This window comes from Antechinus flavipes, chromosome 5, assembly GCF_016432865.1.
Source record: "Antechinus flavipes isolate AdamAnt ecotype Samford, QLD, Australia chromosome 5, AdamAnt_v2, whole genome shotgun sequence".
In the NCBI taxonomy this organism is placed as follows: Eukaryota; Metazoa; Chordata; class Mammalia; order Dasyuromorphia; family Dasyuridae; genus Antechinus; species Antechinus flavipes.
Genome location: NC_067402.1, coordinates 258523006 through 258541040, shown reverse-complemented (window position 1 = coordinate 258541040; position 18035 = coordinate 258523006). Strand labels below are relative to the sequence as shown.

At 35.1% G+C, this 18035-nt stretch overlaps 2 long non-coding RNA genes across 3 annotated transcripts in view; one reads left to right on the top strand and one right to left on the bottom strand.

Moving 5' to 3' along the window:
* LOC127564432 (uncharacterized) overlaps window positions 1-4927 on the bottom strand; it is a 47517-nt gene extending 42590 nt beyond the window's left edge. The window contains exon 1 of the long non-coding RNA XR_007954266.1: window positions 4834-4927. This is a non-coding gene — a long non-coding RNA (uncharacterized LOC127564432). The remainder of the gene's footprint in view (window positions 1-4833) is intronic.
* A 353-nt stretch (window positions 4928-5280) lies between these two features.
* Window positions 5281-18035, top strand: part of LOC127564429 (uncharacterized) — a 120038-nt gene continuing 107283 nt past the window's right edge. For both annotated transcript variants that reach the window (XR_007954262.1, XR_007954261.1), the window contains exon 1: window positions 5281-5379. This is a non-coding gene — a long non-coding RNA (uncharacterized LOC127564429). The remainder of the gene's footprint in view (window positions 5380-18035) is intronic.

The window sequence follows — 18035 nt, the reverse complement described above, 5'->3', positions numbered from 1 at the left end:
GAGAGAATCTGAGAATTACTGGATTCCCAGAAAAGTATGATGAAAAAAAGAGCCTGGACACTATTTTCCAGGAAATTATCAAAGAGAACTGCCCAGACGTCATAGAAACAGAGGGTAAAATAGACATTGAAAGAATTCATCGATCCCCTACTGAAAGGGATCCTAAAATCAAAACACCAAGAAATATAGTGGCCAAATGCCAGTACCCTCAGACGAAGGCAAAAATACTGCAAGCAGCTAGAAAACCCCAATTCAAGCATCGAGGAGCCACAATAAGGATCACCCAGGATCTGGCAGCATCCACATTAAAGGATCGAAGGGCCTGGAATATGATATTCCAAAAGGCTAAGGAACTTGGTATGCAACCAAAAATAACTTACCCAGCTAGAATGAGCATCTTTTTCCAGGGAAGAAGATGGACATTCAATGAAGTAAGCGAACTTCACCTATTTTTGATGAAAAAGCCAGAACTTAAAAAAAAGTTTGATCTACAAATATAGAACTCAAGAGAAATCTAAAAAGGTAAAGATTAATCTTGGGAACTATATTTCGGCTATAAAGATTTTTAAAGAATACATGTATACCTTGTTCTAGAAACTAGATGTGGAAAGGACATTGTACCAGAAAAAGGGTAAAGTGGGGGGACTACATCTCATGAAGAGGCAAAGGAAACCTATTATATCTGAGAGAACGAATGGAGGGGGATGAATATAGTGGGTATCTTACTGCCTTCAGAATTGGCTTTAAGAGAAAAATTTTAGACATATTCAATTTATGGTGAAACTTCTCCCACCTCATTGAAAAGTGAGAAGGGAAAAGTGAAAAGGGAAGGAGTAAGCTAAGCAGAAGAGAACACAGAAACTGGGAGGGAAAGGGGTAAGATAGGGGGAGGAACTCTAAGGCGGGGGGAGGGATACTAAAAAGGGAGGGCTGTGAGAAGCAAGTGGTGCTCATAAGCTTAATACTGGGAAAAGTAATATTACTAGATGACAGGAAAAGACAAGGATGATTGTTGGAGGGAATGGAGGAAAACTGGGACATTAATACATTTTTGGTGGAGTTGTGAATGGATCCAGCCATTCTGGAGAGCAATTTGGAACTATGTTTACAAAGTTATCAAATTATGCATACTCTTTGACCCAGCAGTGTTTCTATTGGGCCTATATCCCAAAGAGATCTTAAAGGAAAGGGAACCACATGTGCAAAAATGTTTGTGGCAATCCTTTTTATACTGGCAAGAAACTGGAAACTGAGTGAATGCCCATCAATTGGAGAATGGCTGACTATGTTACGGTATATGAATGTTATGGAATATTATTCTATAAGAAATGATCAGGAGAATGATTTTAGAAAGGCCTGGAGAGACTTACATGAACTGATGCTAAATGAAATGAGTAGAACTAGGAGATCATTGTATACGACAACATCAATATTATACGACAATCAATTCTGATGAACATGACTCTTTCCAAAAATGAGATGACTGATGCCAGTTCCAATGATCTTGTAATGAAGAGAGCCATCTACACCTAGAGAGAGGACTGTAGGAACTGAATGTAGATCACAACATGTTAGAATCCTAGTGTTAACTCAATGCAATTGATACAATGCTTATCGGTTCACACATTAGAGCAAATCCTTACAAGATGTTGTCACTAATATTGATAGAAACAATGCTTAAGTTAACACCTTTGAGAGTTCACACATTATTTCACACACGTTTGGGAGATTTCAGGGTTCAGTATGAGATATCCAAATTCACACCTCCCATAATCCCACTCTCAGAGGAGGCGTCAACCTTTGAGTTTACACCTCTAAAAGAGCATAAAAACAGCTGAGCTCAGTCAGGAGAGTTCAGTTGAAAAGATTGAGAGGGGAGCATCAGTTGGAGATTGAGAAGCCATGAGTCGGAGTTGAGTTAGAAGCAGAAGTTGGAAGAGCTAAAAGACAAGCTGCAAGAGCTCTTGGAACCAAGGAGGGAGAGAGGCCTCTAAGAAAGCTAACCGGGCCCAAAGAAAGAGATAAGACTTGGAAGGAGAAAATAAACGTTTGGATTTTATCAGCTGGCTGGGTTTGAAGTGATTATTACTTTGAACTGAAACTAAGGCTGCCTCCAGAAACCTCCCCAAGAAACCTGCTCCCAGAGAGAACCATCATATATACAAAAGAAAAAGAACACCACACAACATAACATTTTCACTCTTTTTGTTGTGGTTCACTTGCATTTTGTTTTCCTGCTCATTTACTTTCTTTCTTTCTTTCTTTTTTTGATCTGATTTCTCTTGTGCACCAAGACAATTGTATAAAATATGTTTATACATATTGGATTTAACATATATTTTAACATGTTTAACATATATTGAATTTCTTGTCATCTAGAGGAAGGGATGGAAGGGAAAGAGGAAAAAATGTGAAACAGAAGGCTAGGTAAGAGTCAACACTGTCAAATTGTGCATATATTTTGAAAATAAAAAGCTTTTTAAAAAGGAACATTATACACAGCAACAAAAAAATTATGTGATGATCAATTGTGATGAATGTGACTTTTTTCCACAATGAGGTGATTCAGGCCATTTCCAATAGACTTGTGATGAAGAGAGCCATTTGCATCCAGAAAGAGGACTCTGTGAACTGAATGTGGATCACAACATAGTATTTTCATCACTTTTGTTGTCATTTCCTTGCTTTTATTCTTTCTGAGTTTTTCTTTCCCTTTTTGATTTGATTTTTCCTGTGGAGCATGATAAATGTGTACATACATACATACATATATATATGAATTGTATATGTTCAACATATATTGGATTGCTTGCTGTCTAGGGAAGGAAGGTTGAAAAATTTGAAACACAAGGTTTTGCAAGGGTAAATGTTGACAACTATCTTTGCAAAAATTTTGAAAATAAATCGTTATTAGGATTCAAAAATGATGTCAAAGTCCCCCACATTAAGTACAATGGCTAGCTTCTTTCCCCTGGGCAGAAACTACAAAGACACTCAAACTCCACAATTTTTTTTCCCCTCTACCTGCCATCACCCTTTCCCATGGTTCAGTTTTGAGTAAAACCTGACTTTCAAATAGCAGGATCAAGCTATAAAACTGGAAGCTATTAAAACATCTATCAATTCCCCACTCACTATTGTTTCACTATGGTTTTCCCCCAAAAAGAAAATAAAAACACTACCCCATACATTGGATTATAGGACAAATTGCTTCTTTCCATGTTGAAAGCAATGATTAGCATAAGTGAATTACAGTGTAGGTTTAAAAAAAATAACTTTTAGGAATAACTAATAGGACTTGGAAATAATACTAATAGGATTTGTCCTACTAATCTGCCAGGAGATCAAGAGGAAGTCTTGACAAATAATTCTGGTAGACAATTCATCTAGTTAGCAGTTTAATAGTTTTCATTAGCAAGCTGCAGTCAACCTTTGTTTTGTTTATGTGTGTGACAGAGGGGGGCAAGGGGAAGGGGCTTCTAGAGCTCTTTTCCAGTGGCTCCTCCTCTTTCTCAAATGTGAACTCACATTTTGACCCAGCCAGTTGCTTTTTGAATTATTGACTATTTCACTAAATCCTACAACCCACAGTTTTAGTGGCCTTCTAGGATCTCATGAATTTTAAAGACTTACAAGATCACCTTTGGCTCATCCAAATATCTGTAGCTAAGTCATGAGGTTTTAAATAATGATTTGCCTCAATAGTTGAAATATTAACAAATTTAATTTACTTATTCTTTATATACACTGATCCTCTCCCTAATAAGTATATTTCAAATTCAAATGTTTCAAATAATTATATAATTCATTACTAATTTTCTCTCCACAAATTATACAAATATAATATATATAATAATGGATATATATAATACTGTGTATAATATTATTTGCTCTATGAGACACCTAACTAGCCAAGTCAAAGGCTAAATATAGTCAAGTTACTAGATCATGAAGCCCCAAGTACTAGGCCTTCAGAACTTGTATTTGAATCTTAGGTGGTAGATAATAAAACATATTGCAGAACATCACATGCCATTTAGACAGAGCGTTGAAGTTCTACAGGATATCATCAGGTATGGCAGATACGATATAGAACATCTATCCCTTGTATTGACAAGTCATGTCACAAAACTAGCCAACAACATACAGACTGAGACCAAAAGCCCTACAGAATCAGCTTACATTTTGGTTGTTTGCACAAAAGGAGGAAGAGAGAGAAAAATAAGGTGAGGGGGAAGGAAAGAAGGAATAAAAGAAGAAAATGCAGGAGGAAGAAAAAGAGGGAGGAGAAGGAAGAGGAAAAGAAAAAGAAGAGGGAAGTAAAGGGGAGGAAGGGAGAAGAAATAGAAGAGAGGGGAAAAGGAGAGAAAAAGGGGACAGAAAAGATAAGAAGAAAGGTAAAGATAATGAGTAGGGTAAACTAGCAGCAATTGTAGCAGTGGGTCATCAGGATGCGTATACATTTCTGTTTTCTAAAGTTCAATGGTCCTGGACCTGAAATAAGAAATCAATATGAGCTTGTGATGCATGAATGAGAAGTAGGAGAGGAGAAAAACCAAACCAAACCAACCAAACAAAAAAACTTGGTGGGTTTTTTTGGTGGCTTTTCAAAGCCAGTTGGGTAGTAGCCTATACTGTTCCACTTGGCAGAAATTTCTTTACGGTTTGGAGATTAAATCCAAAATAAAATATTTCTAGCTTCTACTTTACATTAGAATGTCTTCATTTCACAAAAGGAAAAATGGAGCCTGGGAGAGGAAATACTTTTCCCAGCATCACAAAGGGAAGCAACGGAGCGGGTTCCGAGATTTGAACAAAAGTCCTGCAGCTCACCCATTCTTGTGATCTGGAGCCTCCTGGCACTGAAAGTCAAACAGAGCCGGCACTTGCGCACTCAGCAGTGCATGACTTGCCTATAGCACCCGCGGGAGCCACGGACCCGATAAAAGCACGCGCAGTTCAGTTCCCCTCATGCTGTTGCCAGGGTTACAATCGGACTGAATCGGTTGTAACTGCCGCGGGCTCACAGGTCTCTGAACCTGCGCCGCCCGTTGTAGACATGTTCCCCTGCAGTTCCCCTTCCGAGCAGGCTGAAGGCCCAAGAGAGGACTGCCCCCGCTGCGTCTCATGACTGGTCCTGAAGCCTGCCTCCAGGATGAAGATTTTCCACTTGGACAAGAAAGCGCAGTCTACGTCTCTCTCCTTCGCCCCCCCGCGGCGTTACTTAGAAGCCCCGGAGCCCGACTCCAACGCAGGATACCTGGTCCAGGAAAAGCATCTCGGGAAGCTCCACAAAGCTGTCTCGATCGGGGACATGGCGAAAGAGCAGCAGCTGCTGCTCGGAAAGCACAGCGTGAAGGATCTGTATAAAATAATGAGGTGAGAGGAAAGGTTGGGGGAGGGGGCAGAGAAGGGAAGGTCTTCACTGGAGGAAGCAGTGCACCCCCATCTTTTCATCCTTGACCCCCAGGCCTGAGCTAACCGGTTACTTGGAAAATCATTCCCCTCAGCCTCAGGATCAAGGTCAGGCTTTGCCTCCTGGACATTTAATAGCAAGTCCTGAAAGCTGGCGTCACTTCTCCCTCCTGCCTGTCCATTTGTAAAGAATGGGAAACTCCTTTCCACTTGTAGCTGGGACCCAACTTCCTGCTCAAATCAGTGGCGACATGGGAGCAAATACTAAAACAGAACAGTCTAAAACGACTGAGGAGAATTTAATTGGCAAAGTTGCTGGAATGGTTTGTCGTTTCCTTAAGTTCATTTTGACAAAAGAGGCAATTGAGGTAAACTAGGTTAAGTCACCTGCCCAGCCTCACACAACTGTAAGGATGCTTTTGTTTGGCTTTGTTTTGTTTTGGCTTTTTTTTGCGGGCATTTGGAGTTAAGTGACTTGCCTAGGGTCACACAACAAGGAAGTGTTAAGTGTCTGCTGCCAAATTTGAACTTAAATCCTTCTAATTCCAGGGCAGGTGCTTTATCCTCTTGGCCATCTAGCTGCCCCTGAGGCAAGATTTGTATTTGAGAATGTTCACAATGAATCTTGGAAGGTTTGAGAAGGGATGAAATGGTTTTGAAGAGCTTCTGTGGTAAGTGGCAAAGTAAATTAGGGAGAGATAAAAGAATAGTCTTGCATCAGTGAGAGCCCATTTAAGTTCATGTAACATAAATTTGTAGTGGCCCTAGTAAGCACAGTTGCATGATTTTCTCTACCTTTATTTAGCAGCATGTGTATGTGGACAAAGGCAACAAAGGGCATTGAATTCAAGGCTGTATGAAATGAGAAAGTTGAGGAAATGGTAAGTGAGGGTTTTTCACGGAGTAAAAACTAATGTTGAAAAACAAGTATAAACCAGATATACTAAGATAAGTGGAAGTGGTGTAATGCTGGAGAAACTGAGGCAAGATAGAGATTAGAGAGCATTTCATAACTTATTTAAAAGGGAGAGATTACTGGGACCAAATGGATGCATGGTTTGGTCCCAGGGCTGAATGAGACTATTGTCTCCAAGAACACTGCAAACAATGTGAGTTCTCAATGACATATGTACAGGTGGCTCAGACTCGGGGGGTAGACTGAGGCAGGACAGAGTCAGGGTGCTGAGAGCTGGAACGAGACTCTGACAGGGTGGGGTGGGCCATTGGAGATAGGGATGACATAATGGGGGGAGGCACCCTGGAGATGGAGAGGAGCATCTTGATAAGACTGTATCTGATATTCTCATAGCTGGGTATGGGGAGAGGCATTCTGATATTCTAAAATATAAGATCTTTTATCCTTATCAAACATTCTGATTAAGAAGGAGGGGTGGTTTTACAGGATTGAGCAGAACAATTATAAACTGAGGCAGAACAATTAGGAAAATTGAGTCAGGATAATTAGGGAAACTGAGTTAGGACAAAAAAAAAGAGATTTATGGCATAACATTCCATACTCTCTCTTCTGAATATTCAAATCATTGAATTATCTTCCTCTAGAAGGTCTTATTTAGCACCATAACTTTGACCAACCCTATGTAAAGCAAATAAACCAAAATAAAACTAAAAAAATGCAAGGACTTAATGGCAAGGACAAGTCTCTCCCTGATAACCCCAGAGTTATTACCATAAAAACAACATTCCTCATTTAGGGAGACACACAGGTCTCCCTGTTGCAGAAATAGCAGATCTCCTGGAGTTCAAGAGCCTTTCAGCCAGAGATCTAGAGATGCTGGGACTACTTAGCCGGGACCGAGTGTATCAGTTGCTGATCTGTTGAGATTAAGACTCTCTCACTGTCTGTCTGAGCTGGACTGAACATCCTTTTAACTCCAGAGAAACTGACTTTTCTTTAGTTTTTCCAATCTATCCTAAGCTGGAGAGTAGTTTCATTTGATTAGACTCTGTTCAGAGGCCTGGTTTCATGTGGGTTCTGGACCAGATTCCCGGCTTCACTCTGCCATCTTAGCTCAGGATTGTGGTTCATCTAAAATTTGTTTATTTGGTTTATAATAGGTACTTATTTGTGCATTGAAACAAATAGTAGATCATCCTTGAGAACTTCTATGACTGAAAATCATCAGCCTGAATGAAACATAATCCTTTTAGCTTGGTGAGGTTTGCCAGAGATTAGACTCCAATATCAGACCCTCCATAAACCCAATGTCACTTCTATTCTACTATGGGTCAATGGAATAGAACTTAAGTGGTATCTTCTTAGATATAAACACATCTTTGGTTTCTGTTTAATGCTGGTATTCTGTTAAAAAATTTTTTAAAAATATTCTTACCCTTAAATCAATACAATATAATAGTCCTATAATTTCAGGGAGCCACATCATAATCCTATGTACCCATGTCAGATGATCTGAGTTCTTCAAGAGCATCTGCAGTCATCTGTACTTTTTTCTATAATATACAAAAATGTTGTAGAATTATAAACTTAATATAAAATGTAAAAATGACAAAGTTAAAAATAACAACAATGGCTAACATTTAGCACTTTAAAATTTTTACAATACTTTCTGTATATTATCTCATGGCACTATATCCTTTTTCATGGTTTTAGTAAATCCCATAAAATACAGAATATCACAGTAATTATTCTTACTATAATTTGTAATAAGCACTTATTTTTGCATCTTGAAAAGTTTTAAAAAATTAGTCTTTTATCTTTTTTATTTGTTAGCAGCATTTTATATAGTTGCTGTGGTCATTTACTTTCAGGAGTTTCAACTCCAGATTTATAAATTCACATGGGGTGAAAAAAGAGGGTGGGATCCTCAATTGAAGTAGGATGAAGTATATAATTTGTGATTGTCTGGTACAGAGAACTTCCAGAGAGGAAATAATGCAAGACAGGCAACTATTATGTGTCACAGAGTTGCTTGACATTCAAAAATTTGTTGACTACTTGGGGGTCACAAATCAATTATGTGACAATGGGGAAACTTAAACTTGAATTTATTTTTACTCCTAGACTCCTTCTCTTCCTAGATCCTTAACTCCTGTTATCACTTTCAGCCTTTTTTTTTTCTTTAGCTCTAATTCTTTGATAGGCATTCCCAATTTTCTTTTCCTTCTCCTTAAACATGTTAACTTACTTTACTCTTGTTCTCATTTTTTTTAAATCTATCTTCTGCTTCTCTTTCAACTGGATTCAATCTCCTCTTTCTTCTCATAGTCTTCATTTTTTCTTCATTATGTCCTACTGCTTCTCTTCAAATTTTTCTCCTTGGGCTCACGCTATTTTCCTTCTTTTGATGGAGTCTTTCTCCTTCAGTTCAATCAAGTAACATCAGTTTCTTAAGGGTTCCTGAATTTCTTTACTATTAACTTTCAAACTTTTGACCTTTTTTCAAAATTCTTCAGAATTTAGGTTTCCAACAAGGCATTTTCTTCTCCTTTAATTCAGATCCTTCTCCTGCTCTCCTTTTTCTTACATTATCATAAAAGAGCTCATCCTGTCTTCATTATCAGGAATAATGTAAATGCTGAAACAAGTCCATCCAGTGCCTATTATCAAGCATAATCTTATACAAAAATTTCCTGTGGTAGCCTTTCCTTCCCTATTCCCTCAGACTTTAAAAACCCATGTTCCTGAAAGCACCTTGTTTAATCATATTTAATGTAACCCTTGTGCTCTTTCACTTTCATGACATCCTTTGGGGCTGGGATAAATGTCTCAAGTGAATTTGTCACATTAGAAATCACTCTCCCATCTGGTATTTGGCTCCTTCATTTATCTGATTCTCCATCATGTTTTGGATAAAAATAGGAAGAAAAGTTGCCAATATTAATCTTCTCTGTGTCATGTGATTCTTCTCACTAGCCTTCTGACACACTACTTGTAGCTTATCTTTTTTTTTTTTCAAAACTTGGTATCATTTCTAAGAATACTTCATTGTACTTGATCATCCAGAGAGTGAAAAAACGTTCCCCCCCCCCCCACAATTTTCTACGTTCTTCTATATTAAGACTAACACTTAAAAGTCATCAACAGCAGCACAGAGCACAGAATCTGCAGGTCACTGAGCTTACAGGAAATGTGATACTCATTTTTTTTTTCTGTTGAGGCAATTGGGGTTGTGACTTAACCAGGGTCACACTGCTAGGAAGTTTTAAGTATCTCAAGCCAGATTTGAACTCAGGTCCTCTTCAGGGCTGATGTTCTATCCACTGCACAACCTAGCTGCCCCTGAGATACTCATTCTTTAGTCATTCCTGTTGGTGACCTTTACAGCTAATGCTTTGCCACCTCTGTTTGCCTCCCTAGAATCTCCAGAGACATTATGTCCTTTTAACATACTTGTCACCTTTTCTTCACATGATTCAGTGACAGTTTTCCCAGATACCTCTAATTGGGAACTAGAATATTCCTGCACAACTCTAAATATGAGAAGCAGCTTCCTATGACTTGTCCACAAGGATTCCAAGCAGAAATTCCTCAAACACTTCTGTTTTCTTTCTATTGCTGCTTTCCTTCTTGAGCAATTTCCAATACCATTTCCTGAATGGTCCCAGTGGCTAATCCCAACCTATGTCAGTTCCTTTGCCTAAGCACTGAGATAAATTTCTACAATTATAAGATACATATTTGCCCTACAGATGTGACTTAAAAGTTTTTTTTTTTTTTAATTTATCTCAGGTGCCTAATACATCATATGGTCATATGGAAGAACATAGCTTGTTCATTCTTCATTCACCTTATAACTATTTCTTAATAGTTAAAGCATTGTGGAAAAGGACTAGATCTTGGAGTAAAAAATATAGTAGATTCAAATTCTACCATTTTTACATACTGGTTTTGTAAAACCAAGCAAGCTTCATATCTGGCTAATACACAACATTTGCCAATGTACTAAATATATGTGTGTGTGTGTGTGTGTGTGTGTGTATGTGTATGTATGTATATACATATAAACATGCACCCTTATACATCTGTGCATATATATGTATATATGATTATTTATTTTGTCTATTATGCATATATACAAACATTTATATACACATATATATGTGTATATTTCTGTATATGTTTCTTGATATGATCTTTACTTTGTATTTATAATTGCTTTGTGTGTGTACACATACAAAAATACATGTATGTATATATACATACATACACACACATACATACACACTAGGTTTTTATTAAATTTCATTCTGTGCAAGATAATGAAGCAAAACCATGGATTAATGTAATGTGAAAATAGATTAAATTGAAGATATGTCTTTTTGGGTGCATGAGAATCAGGTTTGCCTCGGATAGAAAAAAATTTTGGAGAATGGATCATGAGGATTAATTAAATCATTAACCTGTCACAAAACTTATGTATTATATAGCTTTTTCTGAGGAACTTTCCCTACTCTAGAAAGAAGTAAAATACAATTAAAACACAAATAGCAATACATGACATTCATATGAAAAGTTTAATTTGTGAAGTTCTGCCACAATGTGTTTTTTGGGATATGACAAACACCTGTGATTCAAATGGAATTATGCTAAAGTAAAACTATTGAGATTTTGTGGGTAGAAGGAGTCTTCTTAAAGTATTAGATATCTGTCAGTGATTTGTTTATAATAGCTTTTTTATTAGCAGACTGCTTCACAATGACACAGCATGATCTCTCCAGCTGATATCATAAGCAGAAGGAACAAAGTGACATAACATAATCTGGGATTTTCATGTAGGTAGATTGAGAAAGACCACATTTGTTTCACCTTTTTCAACATAGTCTTCACAGATGTAATGTTTGGAGATACAGTACATGCATTCAGCAAGACCATTTGGTAAATCATAGCAGATCCAGAGACTGATTTGTTTAGTATGGCATATTCCTATCTCATTTTCTTAGGCAAGTGGTCCCACAATAATGTCCTTTGTATATGTACCTACAATCACTAGAAGAAAAAAGTTGATGAGCTGCAAACCAGTATATTTTCTCTTTTCAAGACTTCACGGAGAGGGAAGCTAGAAATAAAAACAAAAACAAATTATGATGTACAATGCATATCTATTATTTCTTCTGATTTTCTCCCTCAAAATATAATCTAAAGATAGTGAGATGAGCAGTAAATTTAGCACTTTTTTCTATCCTATTTCACTGGGTACAGTATTTTATTATTTGATTCATAACTATTCTCCAAAATTTATTTTCTTCAAACCACCCAATAAAATGGTGCCAGATTTCTTTTAAACTAGAAATGTTCCACTAGATATGAGATTTCATTTGTATAAAACTCAACAGTGCTAAAAATTACCTCCACTGATAGGCAATTTCTCTGTAAATTATTCTCTTAATGAGTTAGTAACTTGAGGCACTGAAAGGTTAAATAACCTGTATAAAGTCAACTAGCCAGTGTGTACCAGAAGTAGGTTTTAAAGCCATGACTTACTACTTTAAAGGCCAGCTCTGTATCCAGTCTTCCCAACTATCTAGGGCCTACAAATGTGTTTACTTTGTCTACATAAGTTGCAAATTTAGAGTTTCTTCTATCTTCTGATGAATTTTAGAATAAGACTTTGATATAAAGCACAAGACATATGGGGTACCAGTAACAATTTCATAAGTGATAAATCTGACTTACATGTTATTTCCATTAAAATGTAACAAAGCTAAAATATTAAGCCATATTGTGAAGGATTAAATGGTATTCTTAGACACATTCCCAAAGGGTGGAAGATCAGAAAATAATTGGCTAAATTCCTACAGAAAAAAATCTAGTTCTCTTCCCTAGGCAGAAAGATTTCACTATGGGATTTGTAAAAAGCATAAAAGTTCTAAATCACTTCATGTTGGAGAAGTGGCACATTGTCTTCAGGCTCACTTAATATCCTAGACATAATCAGAAGAGGCAGCTTATACTATGTGGTAATGTGAAATGTACATACAAAACATAGTAGAAGACTCTTGCTTTGTGGTCTTGTACCTCTCTATAGAGTCTCTTCTGAGATAAGATCTCAAGCAATTTATGTCCCGTTGTTTAGAATCTCATTCTTTTTCTAAAGATAGTAGAAACCTTCACTATAGAATGATGGTAGCAAAACTTCTCTTCAGTTTGCAGTTTTATGGTTACACTTAAATTGGAATCAAGGTTGATATTTCTTCCTTTTGTAGCACTTCAGTAATTAACTTGAACTCAATGCAAAGAAAAACAAAATGGGATATTCAATTTAGTTTATAAACCATGCATATATTTTATCTTTTTTTATATAGCAAGGAGTGTGTTTATAGGAGGAATAGGATATATAATCAATATAATATCAATAAATAGTAAAAGTTAATTCACTCCTATAAGTAATGGCAAAACATTTCCATTAAAACGATTCTTTTAAAAAATAGGAATTCCAAACAAAAATTGTTATGCCAGAAAATACCAGAAATTCTAAACAGATTTTAGTACTACTTTTCTCCTCTTGAAATCACCTCTTAATTATTAAGAGAATATCCAAAACAATTCAAAATTACTTCTTTCTAATGTTATGCCACAAAGAAAATATCAATATAATGGATCCTTTCTTATTTTGTTGCATGTAATGTTTTGGCTCAACAAAAAGAGTAAAAACACCACCAAAAATAACATTTGAAATAGAGCAGTAGCAGAAGTAGTTTAATTATTGTTTGAGTAAACGTTTTTATTTGGTTATTTCACAGACTACCTTTCCCTAATTTGTTTCCCAATGTCTGCCCTGGAGATTGCTGCATTTCTATTTCCATGTAGCAATAGGAATGAGAGAGATGAAACAATGAAGTCAGAAAAAAATTTATGAAGGGAAGCATCTCCATTTCAAAAGAAACGTAGGAATTTCTAGTACAGTCTTTTTGATTTGATAATTATGAAAGTACATAAAATAAGAAAGATCATTAAAATCATAGTGAGACAGTCAATTGATTTTCTCTCATTAATCATATTTTACTTCGTTTCAAAAGGTTATGTACCTATCTGTCAACTGGGATGCTTCTTCAAAGACACATACTTAATTACTACTATATATAATATGATATGTATGTATATAATTACTCTCTTTATTTACTTTCTATCTTGTTCCTTATCTCAACACTCAACATTCAACACTAAAAACACAGGTTGATGACAACTGTTGTACAAAGAAAAGTCATTATGTGATATTACAAAAACAGTAGGGCAAAAAGTAAAAAGCAATTTATCCAGTCAATACAAGTAAGTCGGCCTCTTTCTTCCCATGACCATTTGGAGTTTGACTAATAAAAACTTTAAAGAGAATTTATCTTTGCTAAAAATATATATAAATGTTTTTCCATTACATGAGGAATGAACTGTTCTTTTAAATGTACTTCACTCCAAAACTATATTGAATAAAATGTACTTTCTAGAGAATTTTAACATCCATCATTACCTAATTATCATTGGAAATAAATTGTTATTGACATATAGGAAATTAAAGTTAGTACAAATCATTTTTTTTGATATTTGCTATTATTGAGAATAAAATCACTTAACCAGATACAAATAAATATAGGTCACTTTGGCTATGAACTTGGATGGTAATGAAGAACATTTTATTGAACTGTTTCTTTCACACCCCAAATGACATTGTTTTGAATTCCCATGAATACCCAAAATTGGTTGTGCAGGCTTTTTCTATTCACTGACAAACTGCAGAGTTCTCTCCTTAATTTAGGCAGAAAAGATGTAGGTTAAATCCCCATAAATCTTGAAAAAAGTGATGATATTTTAAAAACATGTAAATATCAAATTTTAAATCATTAACTATCATGTAATAAGCATTCACTGCCTATCAAATAAAATGATTTCACAGAAATATATAATTTAGAACTAGAATGCTTAGAAATCCTCTAATTGAATTCTTTTATTTTAGAGATGAACGAACAAAAATTCAGAGGTTAAATGATATTTTTATAGAATTCCACGACTTCCTTATTTCATAGCTAATGCTTTTCCTACCACAAGAAGGAAAGCATAGATACACACACACACACACACACACACACACACACACATATATGTATATGTATATGTATATGTGTGTATATAAATATAATTAACTTTTCTTCTTATGTATATTAAAAATTAAAACTTCAGACTCAAATTTTTAATTGAGTGCAATTAAAAGCAAGAAGGGGGCATGATATCCATCTCGGAGAGAACAAAATCAAAGTTCACAGAAGCCAGAACAGCCATTATAATCTGTATTCCTGTCCTAACCCCAACTCTGCTCCCCAATTTACATTGGATGAGACCTTTTTGAAGTCCAACCTTTTATTACACTCCCTCTACTTACATAGTTCCTTGATATATTTCCATGTTTCTTCCTCCCCTTGCCACATCATCATATTTTCAATATATCAATCTCCTTAAGAAAAGAGAAGTTAATATACTTGATGCTTATTATGCATGTTCAATAAAAACTTTGGATTGCCTGGGAGCATAAATTGAGGTCATTTGAACCCAACTAGCACTTTTGATTACTTTTGTGGACTTAAGACATTCTTTACTTAGTTTCCACTAGGATGTGCTGACCATAAAGGTGAAGTCATATCCTTTTCTACCATGGAAATGGAAAGTTCAGATTGAGACTCGAATCTTTTCAACTGTGAAAAGAAAATCTTAGAATTTTACTCCTCAATATGTATCTGTAGTCATTTTAACATTTCAAAATTCTAAGATTTATAAATCAACTAGGATGTTGGCTTGTATAGGAAATGTTATTAGTTATGATACATTCATGAAATCAGTGTCTACATTCTGTTATCTTCCTTGAACATATTTGTGAAAACTTCTATCACTAATAAGCCATCCTCTTCAATTGTAATTATATTTAATAGTGTTATAGACTAATTTTTTTGACTGATAGTAAACTTCACAGACACCCCATCATCAATGAGTTTAATGTTGTTTTTATTAAAACTGAATTGTGGGGGAGCCAAGCTTGGGATAGTGCCTCCTTTAGGAGCAGAACTCAACCATGTAAGTAAAAAAAAAAAAAGAAAGAATGAAGAAATGCAAAAAGAAGAGGACAGAAAATGAGCAAGAAACATAAAAAGAAGCTTGACCATAGAAAGCTACTATGGCGATAGGAAAGACCAAAGCAACAACTCAAATAAGGACAAAATGTCCATAGAGAAAATGAAAAGAGTGATATGAATTGGGCTCAAGCCCAAAGAGATTTCTTGGTTTTGCTCATAAAAAGGCAAATAAGATAGGTAAAATAAAGAGAGTTAACAGTTTGGAAAAGGCAATTCTCTTAAAAAATATAATTGGCCAAATAAAAAAAGAAAAGAAAAGAAAAATACAAAAAGTAGAACTAACCAAATGAGAAAAAGAGACATAAAAGGTAATTGAAGAAAATCACACACTGAAAGCTAGAATGGGGCAAGTGGAAGGTAATGATTTCAGGAATCAATCAAACTAAAAAGAATGAAAAAAATGAAAGAAAATATAAAATATCTTTCAAAGAGACAATTTAAAAATGATTGATCTACCAGAAGGCCATGATAGAAAAGAGCATTCATGGACAACATCATCAAGGAAAATTGTCCTGATATTCTAGAAATGGGGAGAATAGTTAATAAGGAATCCAGCAATGGGAAAGAGATCCCACAAGGAAAAAACCCAAGGATGCCAGAAGTATACGACCAAGGAAAAAATACTGCAAGCTGCCAGACAAATTTAATTCAAGTAGCAAAGAGCAACAGTCAGGATTATCCAGGATCTAGCGGTGTGTACAATAAAGGATCAGAGAATATGATGTTTCAGATTCCAGAAGGCAAAGAACCTCGGGCTACAAGCAAGAATATACTCAATGAGTCTGAGTATCATCTTTCAGGGTAGGTGAAGGTTCTTCATAGAAGAGACTTTCTATTGAAATAATTTCTATTGAAAAAAGTAGAACTAAATACTATTTAAAATTCAAACATAGGACTCAAAAGAAGCCTAGAAAGGTAAACAGGGAAAAATACATTTAAATTGTATCCCTAGATGGGAAAATGATATTTTGTAATTCTTGAGAACTGTATCTATTATTGAGGCAGTTAGAGGTGAGAGATCATATGGACAGAAGGTGTACTTTTGAATGGACTCTGATGTGATTTATTTATTTATTTGTTTATATATATATATATATATACACACACACACACATATATACAGTTAACATGAATAAAATAGAGAAAGGGATCAATGGATTGGGCATGTAAAAAAAGCTAGAAAAAGAACAAATTAAAAACCTCCCTTTAAATACCAAATTAGAATAGAATTTAACAAAAACTATTGAATTAATAAAACTAAGTTGGTTTTAAGAAAACAAATCAACAAAATAGATGAACCTTTGGTTTATTTGTTTAGAAAAAGGAAAGAAGAAAACCAAATTATCAGCATCAAAAATGAAAACAGTAAACTGACCACCAATGGAAAAGAAATTAAAGGAATAATTAGGAACTATTTTACCCAAATGTATGCCAGCAACTCTGGATATCTTAACAGAAATAGATGACTATTACAACAGTATAAATTGCTCAGTTTAACAATAGAGAAACTAAATCCCTTAAATACTCTCATTTTAGAAAAAGAAATTGAACAAGGCATCAATGATCTCCCTAAGGAAAAAAACCTCCACAGTTAGATGGATGCACAAGTAAATTCTACCAAATATTTAAAGAACAATTCCAATACTATGTAAACTATTTGGGAAAAAGACTAAGAAGTTCTGTCAAATTCCTTCAATGACACAAATATAGAAATAATAACCTAAACCAGGAAGAGTCAAAACAGAAAATTACACATTGATCTCCCTAGTGAATATAATATCTTAAATAAAAGATTAGCAAAACATCAGCAGGATAACACATTATGACTAAGTGGGATTTTGTACCAGGAATGCAGGGTTAGTTCAAAATCAGGAAAACTATAGATATATTCCATCATATCAATAATAAAACCATATGATAATTTCAGTAGATACATGAAAAGCTTTTGACAAAATACAGCACCTAGTCCTATTAAAAAACAGAAGCCTACAATGTGTTGTTTAAGAAACACATTTGACATAAAGATAAAGAGTAAAATGGAGCAAAATTTATTATGCTTCAATTGGAGTAATAAAAAACCAGATGTAGTCATTCTGATCTCAGATAAAGCAAAAGTAAATAGAGGTTTAATTAAAAGAGATGAGGAAGGAAAGAACATCTTGTTAAAGGGTACCATAAACAATGAAGTAGTAACAATACTAAATGTGATAGACCCCTGGAAAAGCTCACAATCAATTGCAGAAAGGCAGAAATGATAAATGCTTCCTTTTCAGACTATGATGCAAGAAAAATTATATCCAATAAAAGGCTAGGAAAAGATAGACTAAAAACCAATTGGAAATTAATCTAATTCTAATAGTGGGTCAAACAATTCACAGAAGAAAATCCATAATTTAATCCAAGAGAATGACAGTGAGATAATGTATCAAAACCTATGGGATGTAGCCAAAGCAGTTCTTAGGGGAAATCATATATATGTACACATATTTACAGTTAACATGAATAAAATAGAGAAAGAGATCAATGGA